Here is a 7,372-nt window from a genome sequence, read left to right on the forward strand (position 1 = left end):
GAAGACAAGATATTGGACTAAATGGACCTTTAGTCTGACCCAGTATTGCCATTCTTATGGCCATGAAATACTGTCAGAAAAATGGAAAGTTCAGTTATTGAGTGAGATTTGGGTAGATGGGGGGGTGTCTTGCAATGGTCAAAATTAGTATGTTTGGACAGGTTGAGTGGAAAAAAGCGAAGACCTGAATGTCTGATGTGGAAGAAAAATGTATTGGTATAAAATAGCTCATCCAAGTGAAAAATGTAATCTCTGTAATGGGCCAAGTTGAATAAGACCTCAGGCAATGTGCTTCAGAGCTGCCAGCTCAGAAAATTAAAGCTGCCTGAGCAGAGCTGTAGTTTATGCACCAAATGTACAGAGGAGAAAACTAACTACATACCCTCTACTGTTGCTGTTTTTTCTTCTCTCACTTTTGGGAATGCACACCGTGTCTTGGTTCGCTTGGTAAGATTCCTGTAATGGTCACAGCATTTTCAAGGCAAGAATACCATTAAATTTATTCATGGAGATTGGAATAAGGGAGTTGCAATGTCACATTCAATTATACTAAAAAATACATAATGGAACAGTGACATCAGACCAAGGCCTTAAATCTTACATGTAATATATCATTTTGGCAAAAAAGAAAATCAATTTTTGGTCATCTTTAAAATATATTTTCTCTCTGTTATAATGTACATATATAATGTATGTTACTAAACCATTTCATTTCAGACAACAAAAAATCTGGAATTCTATTGTCTCAGACCACTGATTACATTCACAATGGTGAACAGATTAACCATTTAGTTACAGGTATCAGGGTTGTCACTCAAACTGGCAGCACCTCAGAATAACTAAAGCTATTAAAAATTGTCTGGATTGGAAATGACAGCTATACATGCATGAATGCATTTGTACAGCTGGAAGACTGTTGAAGTGTGAAGCGAAGAATTTCACTTGAGTTTATTTTTTAATCATAATCACTGTATATTTCATGAGGGAACATTGACTTGCTACACGATAAATACAAGGGAAACAGAAATGTCATTCTCTTATCTTTGTCTTCTAAAGGTCAACACATATGAACAAAGCCTATTTACTTAATTCCTCATGCATTTTATATAGCTGTTTACTGTACTCCGCATAAGTGAAGCAGAATAATTTTTTGAAGGTCTAATTAAAAATTGTATGGTAGCAAAAGCTTCTGTGATCACACCACCATAACAAAATGAGCTCTCTTTACCAATGTGTGTTGCATTTACTTGGTTTTTAAAAACATATTTCCCACATTACCAGTGGGGTCTTTTTTAAAGAATTTTTGCATTCCAGATGATCCTTACATGAAAATATATTGGGCAAATCATAGATCATTTACCTGGTCCTTGTTTTATCTAATTTAGGCTTTTATACTGCTGCCCATCACTGTAATATCTGAAAAAAGAAAAGGAGTACTTGTGGCACCTTAGAGACTAACAAATTTATTTGAGCATATAAATGCATCCGATGAAGTGAACTGTAGCTCACGAAAGCTTATGCTCTAATAAATTTGTTAGTCTCTAAGGTGCCACAAGTACTCCTTTTCTTTTTGCGAATACAGACTAACACAACTGCTACTCTGAAACCTGTAATATCTGAGTGCAATAAAATTGCAGATTGTAAAACCAATAGCAATTAAAACTTTGTGGATAAGGAAAGGACATGTTACTGGTGTGTTGTGTGAATGCAAGCAGCATTATATGCCATACTGTCTCCTTTGATCCCAGAACAAAGTGTTAACCAGTCCAATTTGGCATACTCTACATTTCTTATCTGGTGTGGAATTAACTATTAATGAGTGATGAAGAAGGCCTTGAAGAAGCATAAAATGTAGCTAAATGATTTTATAATATCAGCTGTTTGAGATGAGCAATTTACTGAGAGAGCTTCAAGGGCAGCAGCATAAAACGTAGACCTAAGTAAACACAAAGTGAAAGTTGCCCAAGCTAGCACAAACCACTCCCGAAGGGAGGATTGCTTCTTTCCACATGTAAAGTGACTGTGCTCGATTTTGTTGTTGACATTCCTGATGTTGTTATATTGAGAAGGAAGACTGACAGCTTGATGTGTAATTCGAATTGTGTTCCAACGTAGTTATGAGGTTCTTCACTGAGAAGTTCTGGATGTTAACTGTTTTAACTGGGTGATATATGCCTGCTTTCTAATGGAAGAGTCAACAGTACTGATTTTATGTGTGCTCCAGCAGCAATATCTGTGTGTGAGCTAGCAGGCGGCCATGCTGTTTTATGATAAAGGATGGCTGAACTGTCCCCCAACATAAAATCAACCGATGCAGAATAAGAAGCCATAACTGTTTACACTACAATCTAGCATATTAAGCATGGGATTGGGAGTTGAGAGACCTGGTTTCTAGTCCCAGGCTTGTCAGATGGCTTCGAGCAAGCCTGGTAATCTCTGGTTTTAGTATCTCCATCTGTAAAACAGCATTGTTGTTATTATTTTATTGGCATTATGGTAGTGTCTAGAGGCCCCCAAACCAGCTCAAGGCTTCAGTGTGCTAGGCCCTGTACAAACACATAGCAAGAGACAGTGTCTGCCCTGAAGAGATTATAAGATAAAAGGTGGAAGAAAGGGAGCATTATTATCCCCATTTTAGAGATGGGGATTGACGGCACAGAGGGATAACATACTAACTGATCTACCTGCTGCATGGGGGTGTGTGAGGATTAATTTGTTTATCTCTGTAAAACTCTTTGAACATGCGAAGCACCATGGTCCAGATCTTCAAAGGTATTTAGGCACCCAACTCCCATTGATCCTTTGAGGATCTAGGCTCATGTAAATACAAAATCTTCTTCTTCTGTAAGTGGCTGAATGTCAATGGAATACAGCATCCCCCGTGATTCAAAACATGTCAGTAGGGCCGAGAGATGGATAGATATGCAACTGTCAACTCCAATTAGTTATTGAAGTGACCTACTGTACTTCTGTTCTATAGGTATTAGAAAAGCTGTTCCGCCCATGAATTAGGCCTTGGTGAGAAGCTGAATTTAAGCCTACTATTGTATGAGAATGTCCACTCTGCTTTACCACACTAAAGACATACAGGCAGGCAGAACACCCTCCTAAGGCTCATTAGGGCATACATTAGAGGAAACCTCACTGAGTTTTCCATGAACCCATAGAGCTCTCTTAAATGGTAGTCCTGGTGGATGCTTGCATGGTAGGCATGTTCCCACAGCTCCCTGCTGATCCCATGTGAACAGAGTCTCAGCTCCCTGCTGACTAGAGAATGTACTGCTCACTCCATCCTCACCCGCCTCTGACAGCCTTCATAATAATAACCTGCCTGGAAGACGAGTTACATTGCAGAAAGTCTGACAACTCATTAGACTGGGATATAGTCAATTCTTGCCAAATGTCGCAATTGTGATTTTAAAATAATATAGGAAAACAGGGTTTGGTGCTGTGGAAGGATGAATGGCAGAACAGTACAGAGAACCAGTGCTGCTTGATAAAACTATCCTTTTCCCTTGGAGAAAAGTTATTGAACACAGTGACTCAGTGAAGAATATTGAGGTTTATATATATATAGCCATTCTAAGAAATGCACAGGAGAAAAAAATGAGGCCAGTGGGGGGTTGTATGAAACTATGATAAAACCATAGTTATTCACTAAGATGTAAGGACAGTGGGTGCTTACACACACACACGTGCACGTGCACGCACGCACACACTTTTTAAGGTTCTGAGTCTACTTTTATTGTGTGATTTCTCTCTCTCTCTCTCTTGCTCTCTCCTTTCCTTCTTTTTGTTGTTTGATCAGGAAAACAAGGTCAGAATGTTAGTTTACAAAAGAAATACAAACAAGCTGATAGCCCACTGATGATATGGCATTAGCCTAGTCTTACAGATCGTGTTTTGTCTTTTAAAATAAATATTGTGTTGGGCTAGATTGTGATTTTAGGCCAGCCCAAAACAATAGGTGAGGTGGCTTTTAAGTCCCACCCCCTCAGGAGTGGTACTGGGAGAAAGACTCACCTCCTCTGATTCCCAATTCCGCCCCCTCGCACCGCTTCCCTCCTTGCTCCGGGGGCTGGGGTAGACGTTTTCCAGTGGTCCATTGCAGTGGCAAATTATGGCACTATTTGGCTGGTTCAGCTGCACTGGCAAGCAAATAGGAAAGGTGAAGTCAAGGCTTCACTGATTTCTTGCCCTCCTCATGCACTCTCCACCCACCTGCTCTGTGCGATTAACTAGGAACACAGCGTGTGCTCACTGCTGTGCACGCAGACAGAAGATTCAGGTAGCTCACACAAATGTGTACAGGCATAAGTTTGACTTCTATATTGGGTGGGGGAGGGGAGCAAGGGGCTTAATACTATTAATAATAGGTATAGGTCCAACTTCTGGTTTTACCAGTTGTTAGTGGTATTTAAATTACAGTGCACTTACAATCACAAGTACAGTTTATGTTCATTATTTAATCATCTTTAATTTTTTGTTGTAACTTAATTATTTGCCATGTTTACCAGCTACCATTTAAAAATCAACATTAGCATAAAAACAAATTCTTGTCTAAACCGAACTGAGCACTTTCATGTAGTTCTGAATCATGTCTCCCTAGTTTCAGAGATGCATAAACATGCAATGCACACATCAGACAAATTCATCGCTAGAGCCTGCCCCTTTGCCCAGCTGCCTAAGCACATTCCTCTCACCTTTAACCTTCCCTGGTCACTGTCACTCACTGGGCTTGACACAGTCAATGCTGTAGCTATACAGGCACTTGGGGAAGCAGCTCAGAGCTAATGTTCACTTGCTACAATGTTACCGGTGCTGATTAGAATGTGGCCCCTGCGTCTCCATGTCTGTGTTTCTGGGGCAAGTCTCTTATTTTATAGGCTAGTAACATTGAAATGGCCCCAAGCCGGAGCCCTGCTGTGAGGGTCAGGAGCTGCTCTCCTGCCCTCCCCTTATGCAGCCCACATGGCGAAACTGACCTGGACACACAGCGCTCCCGGCATCAACACTTGCCCCCCCGAACATTCCTGCACGGGAAGGAAGCAGGACCAAATAAAGGGAGAAACCTGGGTGCCCCCCTCCCCCATCTCACCTGTGTGACATATCCAGTTTGGGAGGCAATGCCCCCTCATGTTCCTCCTAACCTCTGCCCATGGGTAGGGTGTGTTCTTACTCCCACGTGCAGGCCTGGTCTACACTTAATGTTTAGGTCAACATAGTTGTGTCAGTCAGTGGTGTGAAAAATCCTGCCAATGACTACAGCCCCTGAAATTCTTTGTATTGTTTATAATTTTGTAGCTTTTTGTGTGTGTGCGTGGGGGGGGGATTTCTTGGCATTTCATTGTCTCGACTCTCCTCCCTCCCGGGGGTCAGGTCCTTTGCCCAACAGGTGTGGGAGGCCTGGGGGACAGGAAGGTCCTGGGGGAATACAGAACAAGTCTGTCTTGCACTTCATCCCATAGCAGCAGCTCCACACTTTAAAGATTCAGTTTAATTTTGAACTGTGAGTGCGACAACGTGGCTGGATAATTCACCTGACGTCAGACATATGAGGTCAGAAGGGCCTGTGGTAAACAGTGGATCATTGCTAGAGCCCCATGTTTTTTGCTAATGTGAAATAACATTAACATTCAATAAAATGAAAAACTAAATAAAACTAAAACCTCATCCCACATGGCAGCTGCTGTAGCTCCTGTCCCACAGGGCTGGGCCCAGCTCCCTGTTCTGGGCATGGCACACAGGGTCGTAGCACTGCTCAGGTTTGGCCCAGCTGCTGCTCATCATGATGACAGAGTGGGTGGCGGCCAAATTTGAGTGGATGGTGCTGCAATCCCATCCACCAGGTCACAGGAGCACTCACTCAAATTTGGCCTGTCTACTCTCTGCATCATCAGGAGCTACAGAAGTTGCTGGAATGAAGTTTTAGTTTTATTTTGTTTTTAATTTTATTGCATGTTAATGTTATTTCACATTAGCAAAAAACACAGGGCTCTAGAAATGATCCACTGTTTACTAGGGGCCCTTCTGACCTCACACATCTGATGGCAGGTGACCTTGTCCATCTACATTATCATACCCAAAGTTCAAAATTAAAGATTCAGTCTTAAGTGTGAAAAAAAAATTGCCACTGGAGCTCCATACTTATTATCTCTGTAACATCCATATAAACGGTGCTTGATTCACAAGTCAAAAGATGATTTACCTAAGTGATAGCACTTCACTGCAATCTGTGACAGAAGTCTGAAAGTCAGGTTGTGCTCTGTCATTTGCATAATCACCAGTAATTCTGATTCTGCAATCAGAGCTTAGCTGCTGATTTTGCTGATGAAGCATGAGGCAGAATAGAATCCCAATTTGCTCTTTCCCAGCTATACTGTTTGTAATGTGAATGAGTAAAACCTGGCTTTTGTCAGTAACAGGTGATATGATCCTTCCAGGTAAGCTGGAAGTGGTCATTTTTAAACTGCCAGTTTTCTGACTATAATTGTACTTTAACTTTAAGCTACTGATTCACAAACCTTTAAAGTGGGGGAGAGGAAGGAATTTGCACAGGAGTGAATTTCACCCTAAGAATCCAACAAGAATACTGCAAAGTAAAATATTCATTATATATGAGAAAGATGTTTTTGCTTCTAATCCACTGTGAACAGTTACATGAGACATCGGTAATGGTCACATGCTGCCTTTGTCACATATTGGACTCTCTTGATGTCAATACAAGTTTGGTGCACAGACTGAGGGCCTGAAATATGATACCTGTCATTGATTTAGAAGCTGGTAACAGAGAAGATGGATATTTAATCTGAGTTTGCAGAGTGCAAACTTTGTGGTTATTGAGTACTCTCTCTGGCTCCCTATTTACTTATCACTGATGGGTAATTAAGATCTGATGACCTACATCTTGTTTCCTACCAATTCTAACACATACACACACAGTGAAATGGCTTCACTTTTAAGAAAAGCTTTTTTCTTTCTTACTACTGCAAACATTCATAATACAGTGTACATATGCCAGTGAAAGTCACTAGCCCTTTTCAGCAGTGCAACCATGCTGAAATTAGCCTCAGCAGAACATCTGCTGCTGTTCCACTCCTCAGAAATATAGGCTACTTTTCATGTAGGAGGATAAAAATAGATTTAAGTGCTTAACTTTAGGCTCTCAAATTTGAAAATGTTGGCCTATACTTGTAGAGAAATGTCAAACCATTCTTGGAAGTATCTTCATTAATTTCCATATCTTCATTACATTACATGCTGTATTGCAAAATTGACAACCCATTAAGAAAACCAGCTTTATATGCATATCAAAGAAGAGAATTGGACTGTCCTTTGTGACCAAAGAAATCCTTTGGTTTTTGGATACAAT

Source organism: Dermochelys coriacea, chromosome 1, assembly GCF_009764565.3.
Source record: "Dermochelys coriacea isolate rDerCor1 chromosome 1, rDerCor1.pri.v4, whole genome shotgun sequence".
Lineage (NCBI taxonomy): Eukaryota > Metazoa > Chordata > Testudines > Dermochelyidae > Dermochelys > Dermochelys coriacea.